The following is a 25702-nucleotide window of genomic DNA, read 5'->3' as shown; positions in this document are numbered from 1 at the left end:
CCACAAACATAAAAACAGACATTAAAGAGAAAAAAAAAAAGGTAAATCTGATGTTCATTTCCATTGCATGAAGAAAGTTTCACTTTCAAAAACTGAGTGTTGTGATTTCTCATCCACTTCACTGGGATGACTTTGAGCTTTTCTATTAATTAAGTAATTTGTTTGCTTTTTATATGTTTTCTGTAACTTTCTCATCCAAAGAAGAGATATTTCCCTAAGATGATGAATTCAAACAAGTTTGTAGTCACTTACTATTTTCCATAGAAAGCACAGACATGGTTGTGATGTCCAGGACTTCAATTTCTCTCTAGTTCAGAGTCCCTGTCAAACACTGTTTTGAGTTAAACCACAACTGAGTAGTCATCAAATAGCTGAGAAATATAACAAGCATGTAAGGTATGTAGCAATTTTGCGAAGTTTTCAAAGACATTATGTGGAATATTTCTAATACATTAATTTGATCTTATTTCATGCAATTTTAAGACAATCATTTAAAATGCAAGTTGTATCAAAATTTCAGCCCACAGATTCTATGATACAAAGTTTACGACTGAAGCGTTTCTAGAAAAATTTTGAAATACTGAGAATTATATTTGACTTTGAAACAATTTCACCAAAATATACAATATGTCCAAACTGAACTGCTTAGCTAATACAAAAGTCAAAAGCCATAGAACAACAAAGAACTTTAAAATCAAAAGAAGAAAAAGGGAGAAAAAAAATGGAGAAATGCATCTGGAACAATGACAATCTCAAGATCATCTATCTGGGATGTGGATAAATTCATCATAGAAAACAAAGACAGATGAGAACCTTGGAACTAGTTCAAATTCTGAACATTTCTAAAGTCATAGAGAACTGTTTTAAGTTCCACGATCTATAACAAAAGGAACTACTTTATATTAAGAAAACCTACACTTCATGACAAAAAGACAAAAGTTTCATTGTTTAAATCACAAGCATACATTCTTTGGTTATGGCTTCCACTCTACAACTCTCCTAGTGTTTATCACCATCCACCTTCCACAGAATTTCCTTCCAGAAACAACAGTACACACACATATGTGCACGCGCACACACGCACACACCCACACACACAGACAACCCAGTTGTTCCTAAGTAAATTTATAGATATACTCAAATAAAATCAGAAGAAAGGCCAGTCCACATGGTCTGCTTCCGCAATATTGAGACTCATTTCCTGTTTTCTCACTTCCACGTGAAGTTTAATTTCATGATGGTTTCCATTTTTAGAGAGCAATTTTCTGAACTACAATTCAGATCTGAATCATCTGTAAATAAAGATGCCTTTAGCTAGGCTAGAGCTAGATGCCTTTAGCTAAGCACTAGACTTTGTTCTTGCTATAATGACTTCTTAGACGTAATTTTCCCCAGATTCTGATAATACTAAATTTAGAACACAACAGATTTTTTATTACATTCTCTGGCATCTTTGCACCACAGCCATGTCTCATACTAGCTGAACTGAGTAGCATTTTATTTCCATGGCTGTTTTAACAAGAGTGGTGCAACGTGCAATGCATGAGATAATATGTAGAAAAATATATTTTTTTTCAGATGCTTATGATATGTTTATATAATCATATTTATAAATAGATTTCCCGTCTCTTATTCACATTTTTAGATTGAAAAATAACAGAAATCTAATCCTTTGTTACCATTTTCTTACATGATTTCAGACAAATAAATACAGACCTTTATTTTTATACAGAACAAATGAAATTTCAAAATTTCCAGAAGAAAAAAACAATTTCCAAGACCTCAGCCAAAATTCTATAAATGTTAAAAAACCTAATAATGTCAGATTTTTAAAACTAGATGCAAATAGGCAACAAGAAAACTTGGAACTTGCCTAATATTTTATCCCCACAGTGATTGGAGTGAAAAACTAATTTGCCAGAGGTTGGAATCTTGACTCTGGATATAGTAGACAACCCTTTGACCCTAAAGAGACGAGAAATTTATTTGAAACATTAATTTTTTAAAACATGAGAGAGAGGAGGGAATGTTTCTAAGCTGCCTGGAGTAGGAAATCACCACAAGGCTGGTTAGATAGCCTTAACAAAATTAGGTAAACCCAAAACATTTAAATAATTAGCAAAACAAAATTAATATTTTTCTTCAGCTGTCCTAGTAAGAGTTTTTTCCTAAAAGACTCATCAATATAACACCTGAGTTTCTTTTGCTAATACACTATGTCAAGATCATGGCAAATGGTCACACTTCCTAGTCCCCAGGACTGCATTATCACTCAGATCTACGACACAAAGTGGACACAAGATCCATCAGACAGATGATGCTGATGTAAGGTTATGTGCCCTCTCCTGCTTCATATCTTGTTCTGTTTTTTGGTTTGGTTTGTTTTTGCACAGAATGGACGTTATGCAGAGCAAGCTTCAGTCGTGTCCCAATTTAAGTGAATGGAGAACCAATGTTCATGCAAGCACTACAGAAATCTCCTGCCTCACACATTAGACAAAGCTGACATTGTATCAGCTGCATCTGACTGTGTTTGCTTTTTAATGATTTATGTGCGTGATATTTTTGCAATGCTGTTGCTAGATTTTCCACATGCTCTTTTATTAGCAACATCAAAGTTGATTTCCTATATGTTTCCTTTAAATGCTTTGTACAGTTCAAATTCTCGACTTTCTCTCTATGTCTTGTGTTGATCTTCAATAGTGAGACAAAGCAAAAATTACTTGAAGGAAGCAATGTTTTTAAGTCTGAATATCTTGAAATAATATGGAAATATGAAAATGTCAGAAGATAACATACTCCATCTGCAAATTCAGAGATTCTCAAACTGTTTTGTTCCATGTTTCACCCTGGATTTGATAACTTCTAAAAATAATTTAAAACTTGACCAAAAATTAATTATTTCTGTCTTCTATATTTAAGTAAAATGCATAGACCACTCAAGTCAAGGTGGTGCCTTTATTTATTTATTTATTTCTGAATGTAATTGAAAGGGTTCTGCATCAGTGTTAAGTAATATTTTGCCTTGACCCATTTTCACGTTCATACTTTTTTCTACTTTCAGGCTATTTGGCAATAACAGGTCTTTCATAGTGATAGTTTTCCTCTTTTGGCAAAGACCAATTTTTATTCCTTTTCTCCTAGCATCTTCGTACACTTGTCCAGTCCACTCGCCTTAAGTCCTTACTATCAATAACTTCAATAATTTGACCATTAGTGAAATCCCTAACTGTTTTATTTTATTTTATGGTCTGCTGACCAATTTGTTTCAGAAAACAGATGCAGAACTATCTTCAGATTATTCATGGATCAATAACCATATTTGCTATAAGCTTATCCTTTACCTCTCAAGACCTTTTCTTTCTAGTAAAGGTATCATCTCATTAACTGAACAGCTCTTTCTAAATGATCTATGGCAATGCTGAACCTCTCAAACATTAACATTCAAACATCTTATGTCTATAAATTAAATTTAGTCTTTTTCAGTTCCAAAATAGGAAGAACAGCACAAGGTAATGCAAACAAACTACCTACCAAAAAAAAAAAAAAAGAGCTTTACCCCTCATTTTATTTTGCAGTGAAAAGTGTTGTGAAGCCAGGGGACAGAATTCAGTTCCACTCATCTGCCCAAGATGTTGCCATCTAGAATAAGAACTAGCTGTGTGGGCATACCCTGCAGAGAGAAGAGCACCTTCAGACAGGGAATTACTCCAATTCAGTGTATACCTACTATGGTCTTAAAAGTATGCAATATGGTTAGGTTGCGGTTGGACTTGATGATCTTTAAGGTCTTTTCCAACCTGAGCAGTTCTACAGTTCTATGATTCTATGAAAAGGTTAAATTTAGAAGAGGTACATCCTCCACTGATTTATGTAGTTGGCAGTCAATAATGTCGTGTCTGACAATGTATGGTTATTCTTTGAAATCCAGCCTACTGTAGTAAAAGAAATCAATAATGTATCTCAGTCCAATAACCCATCCTTCCCTGCAAAACATTTCCTTTTCCTTTTCTCTTCAAACATGTCACAATCAGCATAACAGCTACATGTTCACTCTGCTTCTAAGTAAATGTTTTATTCCAGTAATTCTTAGTCTGTGGAAATGTGTTTCAGAATACAACTCAATGCTTGATAGACACAATAAATCTTTCTCTGTTTTTCTTTTGCCAGTATTTCTCATCAGTGTGGTTTTGATCAGACATAACTCACAGTATTTTTATGATTTTTCCTGAACTGGTTTATTTCCATTATAATTAAGCATTTTTTCCTCCCACCATTCAGTAAAATTGATGGTATTCACACTACTTGAGTCTGATATTGATTTCAAGGATTTCTATTTATTTTCCAGATGGTTTTTACAAAGTTGCTACCTAATTGACCTATATTTTTATATCCATCTAAATATTTGCTTTAATGGGAGCAATTTCAACAAGGAGCATTGGCAGGTACTTCACAATTTCTATTTTTGTCTGTAATCTATGCTGTGCTAGTCAAAATAATAAAACAATGACTCCCTTATAACAGCAGATCTGAGATGTCTGCAAAGGCAAAAGTTTAGAAACATTCTGCTAGGAATTTTCACTCCTTGGCAAGTTGAAGGAGAAGATTATCATTTAATAAGTATACAAAAAAAAAAAGAAAAAAACATCAAAAGCAAGTCTTTTCTTGCAATTCTGTATCCTAGACTCTCTTTAAGGTCTGTGGATCCACACAGCAATAGAGATATGGACTACGAGCAAAGAAATAAATATTGTAGGATACCGGTAAAAGGATCTGGGTGATTTCCCTAAATCTCATTCCAAAAGCTTTCACTACTGCAGAAAAGGTTGATTAGTCTAAGTATTGTATCTTTTTAACCTTAGATCAATTCTAAGGAATAAATCAGCTGCTCTGCAGTATAGAAGGAAGGACAAAGGCAGACTCATGAAGTCAGCAAGAACTGTATCATCTCCTGCTGATCAGTTCAGCTTCCACCCAGGACCACAATCAATGCTTACATGAAATGCAGTTTTTTTCAGGCAATATTTTCATAGAATCATAGAATGGCTTGGGTTGAAAGGGACTTCAAGGATCATCAACTTCCCACCTCCCTGTCACAGACAGGGTGGCCAACTGCAAGATGAAGTACTAGATCAGGTTGCCCAGAGCCCCATCCTGCCCGGCCTTGAACACCTCCAGGAACAGGGCATCCACAACCTCTCTGGGCAGCCTGTTCCAGCAACCAATCACCTCTCTGAAAAACATCTTCCTGACATCTAATCAAAATCTCCACTCCTTTAGTTTAAAAACATTTCTCCTTGACCTTTCTCTAGTTATCTGCGTAAAAAGTTGATTTCCTTTCTTTTTAAATACTGGAAGGTTGTATTATATCCTTCCCTTATCCAGACTGAACAAGCCCAGCTCCATTAGCCTTTTTTCAAAGGAGGGGTGCTCCAGCTCTCTGATCATCCTGTAGCCCTCCTCTGGACTCTTGCCAAAAGCTCCACATCTTTCCTGTGTTGGGGACCCCAGACCTGGATACAGTACTCCAGACTGGGCCTCACAAGGGCAGACTAGAGGGGAACATTCATCTCCCTCGCTCTGCTGGCAACTCCAGGATGGCCACTGGCCATCCTGGGCTACAAGAACATGCTGCTTACTTAGGTTAAGTTTTTCCATCTATCAGCACCCCTAAATCTTTTTTGAAAGGGCTACTCTAAAGGAGTTCTCCCAGTTTGTATACATATCTGGGATTACCCCAGCCGAAGTGCAAAAACTTGTACTTTGCTTTGTTGAACCTGAATAGGATCACATGAGCCCACCTTTTGAGATTTTCAGCATCCCTCTGGATGGCATCCCCTTCTCCTGACATATCAACTACACTTCTCATCTTGGTGTCAGCAAATTTGCTGTGCGTGCACTCTATCCCATCATCTATCACTGATAAAGACATTAAAGAGTACTAGTCCCAAGACAGAACCCTAAGGGACACTGCTCTTCACTGGCCTCCATCTGGACATAGAGCTATTGACCATAACCATCAGGCTACAGCCTTCCAACTAATTCCTTATTCATGGAAAATGCAATCCTTCAAATCTCTCTCTTTCCAATTCAGATACAGAGATGTGGTCCAGTAAATCATTTACCTATAATAGAGATGAATATATAAAACCCATCTTTCTAAGTTCCTCCTATTAAAAGACCTTGTAGAGAACTCAACACAAATGAAACTCATAATCAATATGTTGTAAAGCCTTACATTGTGATTAATAAGAGCTTTCTTAGATGTATTCTGCAGCTAAAGTTCTCAATATGTGGCACCGCAGATAGCAAAACAACATCAAACAGAACAGCTACTTCAGACAACTGGTCGAATTTATGTTTATAGTTATACATTCATGTTATAACATTTAAAATATGCTATGATCATTAGTTACCAGTTATCAGCAGTTTAACTTTCCTAATTCTATGATTGTACTGCTTTCTGGAACAAGGGACTTGATCTGATTCTTATAGTTAAACGTCCTTCAGTACAAAACTTGGTCAAACCAGACGGTTTAGCTAAGGTCCAGGCTTCAAACAATTAAGTAACACTGAACCAGCACACAACTCTCTTAAGATAGATGACTGAAGAACAAACACTGACTTCAGCTTCTTCAAGTCCACCCAGTCTACCGGGGGCAATCACACTTCTGATCATCTGCAAGCTATGTCAATTGCATCATCTCTTTTCTTTTTTTATTGCTGATTATGGTGCTTAACCTTACTGGCAGACCCAATGAAATAACTACATCTGCAATGATCATTTAAGCTTTACTTTGACTACAGAAAGATGAAGGATTACAATTCATCATCTGTAATTGTGTCACTTTCCAATTCAGTACAAATCCCTGGGGCCACGACTTTTGCCTCAGAAGCAGCCTCTTCTCAAACCCCTGCCTTGGCTGCCCACCCCATTCCTAAATCTTCCCCATCTTCAGTGACTAGACATGACTGCTATGTTACTCAAATCCTGCCATATCATTTTGCGTTTCATGCCCTCATTCATTCTTTTACTTCAATACCTTTTGCCATGTTGTCTATTGCTTTGGCCTTCAGGAAGCCCTTCATTTAAAGTAGATTTTAAAATTATTACTTATCTATATTTTTCTTTTGGTATTTACCAAGAAAAGATTGACCCTAGAATATATATTTGAATACAAAGGACTTGCATCATAGCAAGAGGACCTTCTCTCCAGACTCCAGTAACAGTTCAAAATCAAGATTCACATTATTGTTATCAAATAAGAAACTTTCCAGAATGCTGGTTACTTCCAGTAACTTAACCATGAACACACATAGAAAAAAAAAAAAAAAGGCTAAATTCTAGCATTACCCCAATTTCTTTGCAACTATTAATTGCAGATCAGCTTTTGAGTTTCAGCCTTGCCAAGAGACATTGTCAAGTCATCATCTGAATCTGACTGAGCTGCTGAGCATAAAGCCAGCCAGTCAAAATGGTTGCTACTTTAATCATCTGCCAATCTGAGAAATTAATGCAGTTCTCTGATTCTTTCTGGTAAGTGTTATATCAGTCATTATAGAAACTCTATTCAAAAGCTTCATTTGCTTGCTGTTTCTCTACCTTTTAAGTGACATAACCTTTTACTAGTCTGGTGTGACATTACAAAACTCTTTCAGCAGACTAGTCAATGATGCATTAAAAAAATATTTCCCCATGCATTTAATTTTATACCTTAGATCATAATTCTATTTTCAAATAAAAAATCTAACTTAATATGCCAATATTTAAGTTTCTTCAGCACTTAAATAACACATTTGAACTGAAAGACAAATGCAGTAGTTATAAAATTGAATTTTTCATACAATGAGATGTGATCTATGGCGTATTTGAATTAGAAGCAATATTGGAAAGAGAGATGTTTTTTAAATGAACTGTTCTTATTTGTCTCCACACAAAGCTGCTTTTATATAGCCTGTATGGGAAGTTGCTATCTTGTTTGAACCACCTTCAGAGACCTGTAATAGTTTTCCACTTACAAAAACAAGCTCCTTCAGGTATTACATAGAAGTAAAAGTCTAATTTTAGTCAGAGCACGCAAGATAACAGTCTCGAGAGCAGAGGCAGAAGGGTATTCAGATCCATGCTCATGCCCTCAGTCTTTCAAGGTTGCAACAGATAGCCCTAATGACAAGTCTATGGGCTTTTGTTCCAGTTTCCTCTGCGGCTGCACTTCCACTTTTACATACATAAATCAGTGATTGGAAACCTAGATGTGTATCTACGAAATTCCAAAACTGGACTGTAGCATCATACTATAGATTTGACCAGAAATGTTACCCTGGAGCTTTCCAAAACACCACATGGATCTTCCTGCTTAATAAACTGCAAATGGCCCAGCAAAAAGGACCAACAGACATTAAAAATCAAAAACTTGATTAAAATAGAAGAACATTATAGATGATGCTTACATGCCAAAACAATCAATCCTGAAAAAGCTGTGAAGACAGGGTTAAGAAAGACTGCATTAAACCACTAGAGACTTCACAGGGACAAGAGAAAAACAGAAAGACAAACATTTTAAATGAAAGAACACCTGAGTATTTTGTAGGTATGCTAATTCCATAAGTCCACAAAAAAAAAAATTAAAAAAACTAAATACAAATGCATACTATACTGCTTTTTACTGTTCTTAGATACTTCAGGTGTAGAAAAAATAGACAGAAATAATGTGACAAAACTGCAGCCTAAAATAAGTTTTCATGGCCTGAAAGGCCACAAATGAGGAGCAGATAATACATAGTAAGTTGGTTAGTTGAAGGAGCTCATTACCTTTTCATTTTGATAGTCAGAAACTCCTTGATCATCACCAAATACATGAGGCATATAAAATGCCTGTGTTATGCCATATATATATGTCTAATAGTAGATTCTTAAAGCAAACTCTAGGATCTCAACAGAGTTCCATTTTTAAGGATACTTGGTACCTCACATTAGACACCCTGCGATGTAGATGTAAGTTCTCAGCTATGGTAAAGCCTTGTTCATGCTCTTACTTGCTGTATTTCCCAGGATCAAAACTTCATCTATGCAGTCCTCAATACTCTCCTTCTAGTATGTCATCAAGAATGTGTTGTATTTTCCTGTGAAACACCTCAGAAGCCAAACACAACCTAAATGACAGTTTGAGGAAACTGTTTCTCAGAGTAGATGTTGAATGTGTGCAAACACATGCTCTGTTTTTATAAGGGCACCAGCCAGATCCCTGCTGATGCATCAAGTGCAGAAAAATATTTGCCACCAATTCCAAGTCCCAGAATTTATCCTGTTATAGGTAGTGGAAAAATGTGCCTTTTTAGTTATTCGATTCTGTTGGGCCTGTGCATAAATGAAGCATTCTGTCTTCCCTGCTGTGTACAGACCTGTAAGTCTATCCACTTGGCTGGGCTTCTAAGTATGGTGAGGTCCAAATCTTTCCTATCTGCATTTTAGCCTCTATTCAAACTGGAGGTATTTGCCAACAAGAACAAATCACACAACAGGTGTGGGGGAGGTCTCTGTGCTTCAAGTGCAAGCCCTAACCTTTGTCTTTATTGAACACAGCTGGCTCTTTAAAGCTTACCAGTCTCCCACAGTTCCAATGTTTTTCAAATCTGGAGGAATTTTTAAACGTGAATTCTGTAACACAAACTAACTTCTTATTTCACTCCTAAAACTGGGACTTGTTCAGAGGCAAATTACCCAGTGGAAGTTTAGTTAACCATTTTAATGAAAGAGAGGCTTTACTACTATATGAATCATTTCTGCTCATTCAAGTAATTCTGCTTGAAAGGTACTGGTTGTATCAAGGAGGAGCCCAGTGACAACAGATAGAAGAACAGGTATTCAAACTCCTTCACCTTGGAGATTAAGATCCAAGTTCTCTCCAGGGATTCCAACTTTAATGCTCACGGTACTGGTATTTTTGGCAACATTGTCAATTATCCTTTAGTCATGCTTAGAGAACCCAACCATCCTGAAAACCCTTCTGTGCTTATCAAATGTATTTTAGAAACGTTTATGGTTCTATTTGCATTCTAAAAATTGAATCTGATTAGACTAAATATTTTATTTCATTCATTTTCAGTAAAACGAAAATAAATGCGTCTTAACATGCTGTTTTGGTTTTTGTTTTGTTTTTCCTAAGCTTTGAGGATCTTTTCACATTCAAACATCTATGTGATTATCTTCAGTAAAAGATTAAAAGGGTTCTTCAGTAAAAGATTAAAAGGGTAAATCACAAACACTTGGAATATAAGCAAAGAAAGGATAATTTCCTTTTCATTTTAAACAAAGCAGCAAAGTGTAAGGTCTTGCAAGTAACAGAATAATGTTTATGGCCTTCCTTCTTTTTGCTTAACATCAGGATTGTTACAGGAAACAAAACTTGAACTCATCACAAGCACATTTCTCTTCAGTACTTCATGATAAACTGTCATGTAAACATAGGGGACTTCTGTCACAAAGGCTGAAATATCTTGTATTGGAATACCACAGATATGCATGATACTGTGATATAAGATTTAGGAAATGAAAGTTTCTCCTAGCACAGCTTCCTCCAAGCCATGCTGAAGTGAAAAGCATGCTTTCACTCTCGCTGAATGATCCACTCTCACCAAACACAACCCTCAGGAGGTTTCCATCGAAAACAATGTCTTAATAGAAGATACAAAAAAATACAAACATCTCACCTCTCTCCAGGAATCATCTAGATTTATAGCATGTACTGTAGCTGTCAGAGGTTTTTAGCATGAGAAAAGCATAAAGTTTCAGATCGACAAGGAATCTGAAGGAGGAATATTTCCTTCATTAACTCATTACAAAGAAAATCACATGATCAAAAGCTAGCTTTTTCCCATCTCCACAGCATAAAAGAATTCATCTGTAGCATTTGAAGAAAAACATATTAATTGTGATGAAAGGCATCATATCATAATAACTGAATATCCTCTACCATTATCTTAAATCTTATTAAAAATCGAGACATATTAATGAGCAGATCATTATTTTGTCAAAATTACTCTAAACTATCATGCCATGTTCACTTCGAATAACACTGAGCATAGTTTAACTACAGATACTCTTAAGGTTTGCAGTTCTGAGATCTGAATAGGCTTTACTTATCTTTGTTAGGAAGACTAGAATAACCTCCCTCTCTAAGCACCAATAAGCACTGTAGTGTAATTGTCCCCTAACAGAGGAATACCTACTGGTTAAATTATCCATGATTCATTACTACATTATGATTTTCATTCCTGTTGTCTTATCAGTGCTATACTTGAGATCTGCAGGTTTATTTTTCACTGATAGAAATGAAAATCACACTGATGAGAAAATGAAGACAATATGAGGACATAGTGTCAGGGCGTAAACACACGGATATATGGAAAAAACATTCTTACTTCACAGGAAAAATGGATTTTAATCCATGCTGCAGTTTTGATCATCTTTGACTTACTTCCTTGAGGTACCTTCTTTTTTTCCAGATTGAATTGTATTCAATGACATTGAAAAAACGTCAATTGCCAAACCACCCCTTTCCTTACTTTCATCTCTGTGAACAAGGTTTGAAGCCAATAACATTCCAATAATGTTACTTAATATCAGTCTGAGGAAAAAACCACAATAGAGATTTCCCTTTTTCATCTAGCGAAGCTATAATATTTATTAAGCAATTTCTAACATCTAATTGAAAAAAATATATAAAAAAAATAAAACCAACATCAAGGAATGGAAATATTATATGGATAAGATTTGGGCTCTATGATGTGTTTTAGACTAAAAATCAACATGCATATGTAATTTAAATGTAACTAGTACTCTATAGATTGGAAACAAATTTCTCTAGAAATAGCCAATGGAAGAGGGGAAAAAGAAACCCTGGCCAACAAAAAATTGGCATTCTTAAGAACTATTAATAAAAGATCTGATGAGAAGGGCATTTGTCTGCAGAACTGGGTAAATATGAAGTATTTCCACCATTCATTTTTTTCAAACAGTAAATCACTAAAACATAAGCCAGTATCAGAAAAATAGTCCAGAGCCAACACATCTATGGTCCAAAATGAATTGGTTAAAATAACTTAATAATTATACCTCTTACAAATATGTTTATGTTCTAGTTAGGAACTATTTTTAAAAATGCTCCAGAAAGGCAAACAGCCATACAAATAGTTTTCTGCATGAAGTGCCAACTGAAACAAGCATGTAATAACATTGTGAAATTACATTATCTGACACATTTCAAAAGCTTATTCAGGTGCTTATTTAAGCCCATAAAACCTGTAGGGAAATAAAGACAGGATGACATTTCAGTCAGCTTACCATAACATTTTTCTAGTGAAATTGCATAGCAACATATTAGATGCTGCAAAAAATGTCAGCAGTAAAAATAAATGCTAAAGGCTTCTATGGAAGACTAATGAAGCTACTGTTAAGGTAATATCAGCATATTAAAAAGGCATGATAGTCTTAATAGGAGTTTACTGCATCAAATGTATGCAATGAAAATATCGTAAAACATCTTCTACACTCTAAAACAAGAAAACAAGGCAGTTGATATCACACATGCTGTGTGAAATCTGTGTCTCAGATCATTCTGCCAATACACACAATTGAGAGGAAACCACCAAACTTTTCAATAATCCGTGAACAAGCAGACAAGGATATCTCAGAGTCAGAGCTTTTCATAGATAAAATAAATATTCAGCAAAACATCTTAACATAGTCATCAGTTCACACACTGAATTGAGACACACCATTCTAGCTTATGTGATTCCTGGTCCAAAAAAACAAACTAGAAAGAATTGGATGGTATGAAAGGTCTTCTTCATACCTAACTGAAATTCTTTTAGTGATGGAGATACGATGACAAAATATCCCTTTCCCCATGATCTAGTTCATCTGCAAGTTAACTCGGATCAGAATACATAAAAAAAGGTATACTTAAAGCAAGAAATAGAAAAAAAAAGTTGTGATTCTGAATATCACATAGGGAATACAATAAATAATGTTATTCAAAATCTGTAAGTACCAAATCATGAAGTTTTAGTCATCTGCTTTCCATAACAGTCACCAGTACATTCTTTTCACACCCAGACAGCCACTGAAGTTGCACCAAAAGGACTGTCAGATCAACATCTAGATGCTAAATGATTCAGTTGGAAAGGTACAAGGAAGCATTTAAACATCTGAAATTTTATTCTTCTGTGCTCTCCCAAGTACACAACAATCTCTTCCAAATTTATTTCCCATTCTTTACCCATTATACTATTTCCCAGGAGAAACATCTGTTGCCTTGATGAAGAAAAAAATGACATGGAAAAGCAAGCAGAGAGAGATGAAAGTTAACTGTCTTTGATGGTTACATCTCTACATACATATGAAGGCAATATGATCTCCTTGGTGCAGTCCACGTTTTAGCGCTCTTGGCAGACACTTCTGATTCATTTTTATATCACACATCTTTATGTTTCAGCACTGTCTACTTCTTAATCTCAGTACAAGTGAATTAGCACAACTGAGCTGGAGCTCACAGCAGCACAGATGCCTTAGGTTGCATGTTGTCTAGCTGTAAAGGAAACTACCTAAAAAGATATTCTTGAACACAATTAATTTGTTCTCATCTAAAATCTTCCCTCCAAAGAAATACGTGATACAATCATACACAAAAAGCTTTTCATATATTCTTATAAACACCTGCTTGTTTTTAAGAGATTCAAATGCTTTCCATCTAAAGCAGAAGAGTACTTCATTTGTTAAAGATATCAAAGTCTATAAAAAATAAAATACTTCCTTGCTATTAATCTATTATTACAAGCCATACTGTGTAAAGAATAAGACTTGGAAAAGTTTGGAGGAAAGAAATAAAATAAACAATTTTTCCTTATTCTATTATACGCATTGCTTTTGCAAATTCCTACCCAGAGATATTCACTCCCAAACTCATACTGCAGTAAGTTATTTCAGCTGTGCCAGTTTACACTGATATAAATCCACCCTTAATCCAACACTTGAAATAAAGGGGCAGAAGGAACATTTAATCTGGTCAACAGCACAGGCCAGAGAACAGTTGACCAGACATCTCCAATGAGGCAGCAAACCCCTACACTGAAACAATCAAGTAGCTGGAAGCCCCACAGGACAGTTTGAAACCTATCTGAAGGCTGTCCCCACCTACGGCAGTGGAAAGGACTGAGCTGATATAATCTTCAGATGAAAACTCCATCTGTGATTCCCCTTCCAACATTATTGGCTTGACTTGGCCACAGCGCAATGGAGATCACTTGAGATAAGAATGAGGTGAACAGAGAAAGAGGAAATGAACAAAGAGAAGAAATCAACAGCACTTCCTTCTGGAGGGTTACAGAGAAGACTTTGCCTTTGAATATAAACTTCTGATCAAATAGATAACTTAAGTAGTTTATTAGGCAAAAACATAAATGCCTCATACAGATAGTACAGCTAAATCTCGAATTTTCTGTTCATAACATTTTTAACTGGAAGGTCTTAATGCAACCACTAGAGAAAAAGTCACATCTCCTAATGGAAAAAAAAATCTCTATTTTCTGCCAACCCTCATGACATCAGACCTAAAGTGAACAAGCACCAGCCAGTGCCACCTTTCTTTGGCATTCATTTGTGTTCTCACACTCCCACAGACAGAAGTGATGACAAAAACTAAACCTGAGTTATGAGGCAATTCAGAAGAATATGAAGTTTTTCAAAAGAAGTATGTAGTGAGTACATTACATTCCAAGCTGTTATTTTTAATCTCCACCTCATGTTCAGTAGTTTTGGTTAAATTTAATTCCAATAAAGAAAAAGCTCTGCAAACTGAAAAATCTTTTCCTGCATAAACAGCTTTGAATCAGGATAGTCATTTAATGTTATTTTTCTAAAACAACAATTCAACATGTTTCCCAGAGGGAAAATGGAATTTAAAAGATATACAAAAAACCTTTCTGAAAATTTTAAATGCTCGGTGTTTCTTACTCTTGTACCATTCAGAAGGCTGCAATAATGAATGAATATCATAATCCATCTCAAAACCTGTCCTGACTACTAATAAATCTGTAAACAGCCATTCAAAATTATCTACTCAAGTTCTACTCTAGCAGACAAAATTTAGTACTCTATAAAAATTGAAACAGAATACCAATTCTAAATTTAAGCAGGACCTCGGTTTATAGAGAACAGATAAATAGCTGAATGAAATTATTGCAAATAAATAAATAAATAAATAATAAGCTTACTTCTAATTAAGGTCTCTACCTTTCTCTACAAGAAAATGTATTATCTTTAGAAAAAAGAATTTTAAATATTATAAGACTTCCCCCCCCTCATCCTCCTCCCCCCCAGAAGGAATAAATGCAAGTCTGGATTTATATTATTGTTTTGGCTTGCAGCAACACTGTGGTGTGTAAGTCAATTCTCTTATCACCTACACTTAGGTTAAGTCTCCTGAGCTCTTCTGGCAAGCTTGGGCTCTCTTAGGATTACACTAAACTAGAAGCCCTGCTCTGGAAGCAATACTACACCCATCCCAAACACAACTAGGCACACGAGGGAACAGAAGCTTGTCCTTTGGGAAGTCTCGGATTACACAAAGTGGTAAGGAAATGTTTTCTGGAAGACAAAGGTAAATTCTTAAAATGACAAACCATGTATACACAGAAGCCTCAGCTTCCATTGATTTAACATACTCATCCATTCTTCTTCTACCAACCTACTTGTTAATGTAGGTATGGCAGGTCCCACCCATATTTGAGGAAAGCCAGCTAAGTTATCCTGTCTTTCAACCCATGAGCAGTGTTTAGAGTTATCACATCTGCTTTCTATTTATCAGAGGTATTAAAGAAGGCTATTAAAGAAGGATAGAAGGGAGCCAGCAAAAGGAGGGAGAATGGAAAATGAAACAAAAAACACCTCACAAAAACAGCAAAGTGAATGTAAATTTTAAGTGAATCCATGATTAAATGTTGGAAATTAATAATCTATTTCAAGAGAGTATGTATAGGATGCACTAGCAAAGATTGATTTCTTTACACCGATTGTTTTGCAGACCTTCTTTGGAAAATGATTTAGCACTGTTTATAGATTGACTAAATCCCACCTCAGAGTAGTAGAACTGTTTCAAGGTGCAAACAGGGCCTCTTTCACAGCAAAGTGAAAATAAAATATGTACACATGTATTTAGCTGTCATATTATTTGGCTGTCATACAGTATCATGATAGTTGCAGACCACATGAACCATATCAAGTGTAGGTCCTTTGTGGGGTATATTACAATGAAAGTTGAATCTTGTTTTCTTTCCATCTGATCATATAGCTAACATCTGACTTCTTAAAAAAGTAAACATTCTGAACTGCTAAATACCAATTTCAAGAGTCATTTCAGTACTTAAGGGTTTATATGATAACACTAATGAATTCAGTTAGAATTTCCCAGAAGTGATTGAAAGACTGTTTACCATCAGGAAATCAAAGGGGGAAAAAGAAATTAAATGTCAAGCACCAGAAATAAATATTGGCTGAAGTCAGGGAGGAGCAATTCCTAGTTAACAAAATTTATTATGTAAAAGTCACCGAAAGCTTCTAAGATAATCTTATTTGAGGGAAAAAAGAAAGAAAAACGAAAAAAAAAGAAAAAAAATTCTCGTAATATAAAGCCACCGAATCAAGCAGAACTCTTCCAGAATTCTCTTTCCATTGCTGAATCTATACCAAGATAAAAGTCTGATAGAAACGTAATATGGATAATTACATTAAGTTGGTTTTACAGCTTTGACACACAAATGAGATGGATAATCAAATAACAATTTCTATGAATTCAGTTCTACATTTTGGTCACAAAAATGGCAACTTCATCCAGAACATGCATCTGAATCTACAGTAAAGATTATTAGACAGTAGCTAAAAGCTACAAAACTCATTCCAATTGCCTTTCAAAGATTTTCAAAAAGTCTAGTCTTCTCTACCCATCTAGTATTTTCACTGTAAAAAACAATAAAAGGTAACAACAGGTTCTCCATTATCCTCTTATTCTCATAGCCTTGTCAAAGCATCTGAGCAGAACATATTCAGGTTTAAGAAAAGCTTTAACCATTGGTAAAAATGCTGTTATTTTCTCAAGTATGTGAGTATCCACTTTATGGATTTCATTTTCTCATTCAATAAATTCACTTCTGTTTCATAGATATCAAGACTTTGTAGAATTAACTTAGAGCATTCCAGTAGAAGAGAGATTAAAACCCTCAGAATTTAATTCCAAAGCCAACTGGCCAAGAAATTTCAGATGATAACATTTACTCCATATCATATTTTGAATAAATTAGTACAGTGCACTATTTCAAGAATGATTTTGGATCATATCTATGGTAAATTAGAATTTACAGAGTTTTATTCATCGTGCAAATAGGTATACTGTCCTAATGTATTTATTCCAGAACACAGAACTTACAGCAATATCCATTTTTCCAGTTATGTTTTTCATGAGTTTCTCTTGAATATTCTTGCTGCTGTGTATATTTTCCTCTTACCTTTTAGATAGATGCACTTTTATAACAATTTAACAATTATTCTCTCATCTTTTTTCCCCATCCACAAAACCTCAGATTAACATCTTCGCTATTTCACTCATTTCCTATTGAGCAAAGGATTACGGAGACTCAACTGCTTTAAAAACAACTCAACCTTTTGTGCATTAGTTCTAAAATATACTCAACCAGGGCCAGTTTTCATGCTCTTTGAAATGTATATTCTAAAACTCAGTGTTTTTAATAACAAACTCAGTAAACTTAAAAAAAAAAAAAAAAGGAAAAGAAAAGAAAGAACAAGCAAACTAACAAAAACAACCAACCCAACCTACCATGGACTGATATCACAATTAAATTTTAGTGTTGCTGCATAGAGGAAATTTTCAGTATTTTCCTATTATATTTTCAGTTATAGAAAGCCTACATTTAAATTCCATGCTCACTTAAGAACCCAAAACAAACTTAGACCGGTAATAAGCCTTTTTCTCTTAGCCAACAATATCTTAAGAAAACTTTCCATTTCCTTTGTTTATAAAGTTTCTTCTAATTCCCATGCTGCATTCAGCACAGACTCTGAGAGCGCCATTCATTTAGGAAATTACTGCTAAATGAGGTAGAAAACATTATGATGTGCAACAAAACTGCCACTGATCACAGGTCCCCATGCTCTCTTGCATACTTTACATATCCAGCTGTCAAAACTGATTCTGAAGAGATACAGATCTGCACGTCATTTTCACTTTTTACTTGTTGTTTTTCCTCTAAAACCTAGCTTTCCCGACGTACTGGAAAATAATCTTTAAAACACAATAAAAAACAAAAAAAAAACAACAAAAAAAACCAAGAGCATGTTTGTGAAAAGTATTAGTACAGTTACAATGTCAAAAGAACAAGATCTTATACCCAGAAAGTGTTCTGCAGTAATGTCTCAACTGCCAGTAAATCTTAATCCTTATCTGCAGGAACTGCCTTGGAGGCAAAAGTGAATAGTTGTCTCCATGCCCATTTATTACTTGTGAAAGTTGCCAATTTTGCCTCTTTCTATAAAGGAACACAAATCCTGTATTTGCTAGTTTTCTAATTCACTTATGGAGCTCAGCTATGCAAAGCAGCAGAAAAATTCAATACACATTCCAGATTAAAACTGAGAAAACACAAAACCAAAAACTAAATCCAAACCAGTCCCTTTTCACACAGCACAAGAAATGTATGGCTTATTTTTCTTCCTTTTGCTGCAAACAATACACATGTGAAGATATTTACTAAGCAATGTTGGGGGGAACTTTCTGCTGCCTCTCAGCCTGCTTTCTGGGGAGGGCAATAGTCACTGTTAAAGCCATATGTATTAAGTCTTAAAACAATTACTGAAGCAATTCACACAGCCTATATCTGCTAACAGTGGCTTTTACCCAGATGTCAAATCTGCTCATTTGTAAAACGCACAAGCCATTAGAAAGTGAGGCAAATTACATGGAAGCATTTGGCTTCGTGCAAATTACGACAGAAGTAACAGGTTTTAAGTAGAAACCTCTAGATTTTAAGAATTTCTTTTAATTACCAAAATGTTACTACCATCTGTTTACCAAAAAAGACAGAAAGGGCTGTTACAGACTGCATACCAGTTTATTCGAGAAATCAGTGGGAAATTTGAATCATTTATCTGAGACACATCCCACCTGCTCTAATTTTGATCCTATGTTCCACATGCCTGGATGTGGGTGCCACTGCCAAATTACATTTGAAGTTCTGTCTTAAGTTTTTCTCAGTGCAAAGAAGAATCGCTTTTCATTCAGCCTGTAGTGCTTTTTGTAGATTCGAAGCCTACAGCAAGAAATCGTGTTTTTGCTAGAAATGAGGAGAAATTGAAAGCTAGAAGGAAAAATGTTGCCTGAAATCCTTGGCTTGCTCACACAACTAAGAGTCATAACAGCTTTAAGAAAATGAGTGGTCATAACTGTGATCCTCTCAGAAGACACCAGCAGCACTGGCATCTTTTTCAGCTCACCGTCAGCCTATACTTAAAATACTCTAGCCAGCACTATGGAAAACAGAATTGAAGTTAATCAACTTCATGTGAAAGAGAAACCAGAAAAGACATGGGTGTCCCGGAGATGCAGTGCCTCTTCATGCTTAGAAATACATCCTTGACACTTGTGTTGCTGTGTACTCTTTTGGAGCAATAGCATAATTACAATCCAACCGAGTGGGAGAAGGATAAATGATGTTATAAAAATCAGGCAGGATGGTACCTAACTGGGGACAGATGACGCCACAGCTAAATAAAACTGAATTCTTTCACTTTTCTTTGAACAGTTCAGGTTGGTGGATGTCAAAACGAGATGCAGACATAGATGGAATTAGCCTGCCACTGTGGAAGTTAGGATTTTCTCATAGTCCTAGAAGAACATGCTGCATTTCCTTCCATAAATGCTTAAAGCCATTTCAAGTATTAGGTCTTTCTCTGTAGATAAGAGTACAAGTGTTAAAGACTGTAGCTGTCTCTAAATACAAAGCTAAAAAATGAAGAAATATCTTTGCCAAAACATAACAGCAACCTCTGAACTCTTTCTTTAATTTCATATCTGGCTTCTGTTTAATCAAAACAGTCTCTCCCCCCATAAAAGCCACTTTGGCTAAACTATCTAAAAAACACAAAGCACAAGTTCTGATCTGGAGCTGTCACTTGAAAAAAAGTGACATTTCATGAATATAGAGGCTGCATTGTCACCACAGTATGGCATTCGTCATATTGAATTTCATTAATCAGTGAGGTAATAAAAGAGTATATGCTGCCTTTTGCTCAGGAATTGAGAGTCTTCAAGCCAAACCATAGAGGTTTTTTTCTGTCTTTTAAGAAGTAGTAACCCAGCAGCACAATTACCTTCTTGCTATAGGCAACAAACTAATATGACTCAAGGCTTTAATTACAGTCTGTTTTCACAGAATGCACAGACTTTTACAGAGGCATTGTACTATCATCCTTTAGAGTAGTAAGAAGACAATCATTCACTTACCACTAGTAGGATGTAAGCTGTTGTTTTAATTCTTTCCTTGTGTGCATGTACTTGCACCCAAAAGACGACAAAGTTTCCATCAATGGGATCTGTTCCTTACCATTTTTAATCAGTTGTTTGGGGGATTTGGAGTCCAAGGAGGACCATTAAAATGATAACGGGAGAAAAGAGGAAGCCACATACATACTAGAGGTACAGTCATGGACAAAAACCAGAAAACATTTAAGATTTCATTCATAGTTTGTCTGTTTCAGGGCTTAATGTCTAACTGAGCAAAGTGGAATGACATGGAGCTCTCTAATTAAAACACAGAAAGAAAAAACACAGGGAAAGAAACATTAATACAGTATAAAGATATTTTACCTCCTGATGTCAGATGCTTGTGTCTTTTTCATACCAAATTTACATTCTTTATTTAGGATAATGGCAAATAAAATAATTCAACTTCAGAGACATTTAACTTGGTTAAATGTCCCCACATTTTTCAAGGAAATTATTAAGAATATCCTGGGATATTCTCTGAAGCAGAGAGCTTCAGAGAGTTGTGTGAAGTTCCCTGAAGAAGCTGCAGTATGCTCCATCTTTGTGAGCTGAAGTACCTATAATTTATGCTTGAAAAATCTCATTCCTTATGGGCACACTCACTCTAGAATGTCAAAATATATCTTTTTAATGAAAATTCCAACTATAGAGCACAGAGATAGGTTACACTATGGCTTAAGGCTACGATAATATTTTGCCTTGATAGAAGCAGAAGTCAAAAGTTAATGTCAAACACTGTGAGTGAAAAACAAATGTCCACTTCAGGAGTAATTCTTACAGCCCAAGGCACTATTTGAACATATTAGTATTCTGCTCTAGAATTTCTTGTTCTGTTTTAGTTTTGCTTTTTTTTTTTCTTTTTTTTCCCCCCCTCTCCATTACTGGAGCAAAATACAATGTGGATGTAGTCTGCTCTTTCCTGGGAAAACAAATATATTTTTTATTAATGTAGCAAATTATTTACATGGCTGATGAAGAAATAAGCTTCATACTAATACCAAGTTCAGAAGCCCTTTCATGGCAGCTGTTAACACCTCTTCTCATTGTCAGAAACTTCCGGATGTTGACTTGGAAAAGGTCTTTTCATTTCACAGCAAGATAAGCCGTTCTAATTCTTTTTCTGTTGAAGCAAGAGAACAATATTTTAGCCTGGGGTGGAAAGAGTCAAATAACATTATGCAGTGAAAAACTCCTAACTACCTATTTCTAACTGCAAAGCAATAAATTTCTTTACTAAAACTAAGGAAGAAAAATAGACGAAAATAGACTGAATGGAGAAAAAAAAAAAAAAGCCACACAGAATAAAAGGAAACACACAGGACCAAGGGAGAAAATCAGAGTAGAGAAAAAGCAAGAACGTAAATAAGCACAGGGAGCTTGGGGAAATCAATCTGGACTTTAGTCTGGATGAAGAACCACAAATCATATACCATAACCCAAATCTGTCCAAACGGACAGAATTGAAAGACAGGAAGGTATCAAAGTGAAAAGAGGAGAGAAGGGTGGGGAGCCCCAGAGACTATTTTGCTTTAAACATCTTATAGTTTATTAGAAAAACTAAATGATATTCTACAGTTAAAGAAATGACAGATGCAAAGTTTATCTGCTCTGATTCAGCTTTGCCCTTGTGTATTTTAGCAATTTTAACTAAAATGTTACATAATTCTAAGTAATTTTTGTTAATACATTTCTGCAACAATATCAGGCCATGAAACATGGAGTACTCCTTATTCAGATCTCTAAAACAAATCAGTAAGTTCTATAAAGCGCATATTGTCAAAAGGCCAAAACCATAAAATGCATGAATCTCTTATACAATTTGAACGGAGCATTAGAAAATATACTGTAGGGAATAATCCTATGCTGGCAAGAAGACAGACTAGATGACTTTATGAGTCTTTTCTGTAAATTTCTATGATGTTATCCATGCAGCACATAACCTTTTCTCATTAATCGTATGACTGCTAACACATGGGTAGTTTGAAGAGCTATCAGTGTTTTCAAATATTTAGGGATTTAAGAGATAGCGTCTGGCTTTATCCCTCGCTGCAGGGCAAAAAAGTTCTATGATTACCAAAATAATGATAAAAACAATTATAATTCAGGGATCATCTACATGCTCAAGTACACAGAAATTGACTTATCTCTAAAGAATGCTGGAAAAAAATCTCTCATCTTCCATCTACTTGAATTGTGTTGCACGTTTATGCAAGTTGTAAATCAATACTTTACAATTCTAGCATCTATAAGAAATTTCTTATTTATAGTACTTGCCAAATTCTGACTCTTCCGTGGATGCGCACTGCTGTTGTTTTCTGAACATCTACATACAGTGGAAGATGTACAGTGGAACAAATACTTGTGAGACAGTTCCTTAAGGGGCTCATGCAGTTGTCTTGACTTCACATTTGCTTTAGTGATACTGAACCTGCAGACATCATGACTGCTGATGGGTATGAACCAAAGACCAGAAATACCAAATAGTGAACAGCTGAATTGATTTATTACTGACTGAGTTTTTCAGGTGCAAATGATTCACTCAAGATCACATTCACCTGGTCCATCTCTCTTAGAATAAAACCAACAGCATGAAACACATGAAGTCTGTTCATCGGGATCCTCCAAATGGAACAAAGAACAAAATTTGTTGGATTATTGTCTTTGATAATTCACCTAGACCCATAAACACTCACTTCTCCATTCTGTTCAGAATTGTCTCCTCCCATTAAGATACATTTTCCCTAATAGTCTCCATCATGGAATTATTTTGCCCTCACACTCAATAACTCAACTCCCTCACATTCAAAAGGAAAGCAGCTGTCTTCACCCGAACTGCTGTTCTGATCCAACAGAACTACTGTGAGCAATCTGAAATTCTTGTTGTTGTTTTACTAGTAGACCTAGGAAAGATTATGGAGTAAAGTATCCTCAACTTGAGCCTCCAGGGGCACAAAATTGATTCCTTCTAGCCGCAGTGAGTTACAAAACATCTTACATGAGCAGTTCTTGGTGGATTTACTGCCTTGCCAAGTAAGTGAACAGGAGATTAAATTAAATCATAGAACTCGAAGTATGAAATATCCTCCACTGTTCCAGGATCTTTTTCTTCACTGGTTGCAAGTAAAAGCAGGAAGATGATTCTCCCACAGATTGCTCTTTGAGGGCTGGGTATGCAGCTGGCAGGTACTCAAAAGCCTATATTTGAAAGCGCAGTGGGGATCAGGGAAAACTGGGAAGAGGGAAAAAAGGAGGGTTGCTGAGAAGGAAGGGCTATTCTGAGCTGCAATATGACTTCGTAATCTAGGAAAAGTGTTTTTTTCTGGGAAAATGGCAGAGGAAAATGTTATACTTAATGCAACATACTGCACAGCAAAATGAACAGTATAATAACTAAGAAAGTCTTTGCACTGTAAGAGAATCTTGAAGTGGTCTCAAGAAGACTGGGAAAGTGCCAGAAATCCTTCTAGTGAACAAGGTTGTCTTTAATAGAAATTTGCATAAAATTTGCCAAATTTGTTATAAGTTCATTTCTGCTTTTTTTAAACCACGTGGGAACAAGAAAGTGAGAGGGAAGAATTACTTTTAGGAGCAAACAATTAGAATAGCTTTTAAATAGGAGATATATGTTCTAATCACCTGCTTGCCTGGAAGATTTGCATATTACAGTGGTCTTTATTCACAACTCTGCTGTCTTTCTGAACCATTTGCTCCACTTCCCTTGCTTTTACCTCTCATCTGTAAAAAATATCACAATTATTTTACCTTCCTTGACAGGATGGTGTTATGATTAATTAGTCAGCATCTGGAAAGTAGTATAAAAATGAAAAGCAACATAAAAGCAGAACTGAATATCTGAGAGCTACAAAGTAGCAAGAGATCCCCATTATTATTGATTCAAGATACAGAACAGTAATGTTGTAAGAAACAATATGAGCAAATTTCAAGGAAAACAATGAGTAAGAATAAAAGAGGGGAACCCTAAAAAAGAATTAATATTTAGTTTATAGAGGCTCTAGACTTTGGCTTGTGTTCTCATTAAAGCTAGAAAAATCAGACATTGTGCCAAATGTATAATGTAATATAAAAAGTATTTTAAAATAGAATTCTTCCTTCCCACAAAATGCTTTTTCCAAATCCCTTATTGTGCTCTGCTTACTTACTCATTACAGTTTTCTGTACTGCTTGCTTATAAAAATGTACTTTCATTGGTTTTCTTTCTACCTTCTATCTTAGTTAAGCCATCACAATTCATTCCTGTCAATCTCTTGTATTACAGTGTTCCATATCAAGATTAAATCCAGATGAGAGCTCCTGCCAGAAAAGAAATAAATTCCTTCATGGATTAGACCAGTCTGCCCAACAATGTAATAGGATTGGAAGCAAAAATATTACAATTTTACTATTGCTCTAGAAAATATGTTCCTTCCTTTCAAATTTTTTTCTATGTCTTCAAACTGGAGTTCAAAAGTTGGAAATTTCACACTTTCTTTTTTTTTTTTCCCTACCAAAAATACAGCACATAAATGGGAGATGATTGCAAAGATAAGGCAGACTGAGGGATAGTTTCCCCCAAGAGTGAGAGGTCAAGTTACAGTTGTCAGACAGGCACATAAAAAGACTATAACAACATGACAGTATCACTGATGCTCCAGGAGCTCTCTCCTTCCATGATCCAATGACAGACATACCAGTACCTGCACAGAGCACTGCAAATTTTCCAACTTCACAGCCAGCCTGAGTGATTATGATATTTTCCTTAACTACCCAAACTTTAAGCTACATAACTCCTATTTCGGATTGGTGCAAGCAGAAAATTTTACTGTATAGTGAACAGTTTCAAGACAAGAGTTCTAGGCAATTAAAAACAAGTAAAGGAATCATTAGGCAAAAAGTATGTTTCAGGACAATGAAGAAAAGGATAGGTAGAAAAATCTCAAAAATCAACAACATTTAGAAGTTTTGCCACATCATCAACAAATAGCAGTTATGGGTATGCGCTACGAGAAAAAAAAAAGCAGGAAGAAAATTCTGGTTAATTTGTCCCAGAAATACTCTAGATGTAACATATTCTTTTTTTTTTTTTTAATTGC

The 25702-nt window shown here is 35.4% G+C and overlaps 1 long non-coding RNA gene across 3 annotated transcripts in view; it reads right to left on the bottom strand.

The window, feature by feature from the left end:
- The window catches only part of LOC109367287, a 55593-nt gene that overhangs the window by 10184 nt on the left and 19707 nt on the right, over positions 1-25702 (bottom strand). Inside the window, exons 3-5 of one of the 3 annotated variants that reach the window (XR_004159582.1) lie at positions 24773-24923; positions 24249-24347; positions 21611-21732 (exon numbers count right to left, since the gene is read on the bottom strand). This is a non-coding gene — a long non-coding RNA (uncharacterized LOC109367287). Of the gene's footprint in view, positions 1-20064; positions 21733-24248; positions 24348-24772; positions 24924-25702 lie in introns of those variants that run through there. The other 2 variants (XR_002114284.2, XR_002114286.2) reach the window with 2 other exon arrangements.

The sequence above is a fragment of the Meleagris gallopavo genome, chromosome 4, assembly GCF_000146605.3.
Source record: "Meleagris gallopavo isolate NT-WF06-2002-E0010 breed Aviagen turkey brand Nicholas breeding stock chromosome 4, Turkey_5.1, whole genome shotgun sequence".
In the NCBI taxonomy this organism is placed as follows: domain Eukaryota; kingdom Metazoa; phylum Chordata; class Aves; order Galliformes; family Phasianidae; genus Meleagris; species Meleagris gallopavo.
This window is presented reverse-complemented; position numbering and strand designations above follow the sequence as displayed.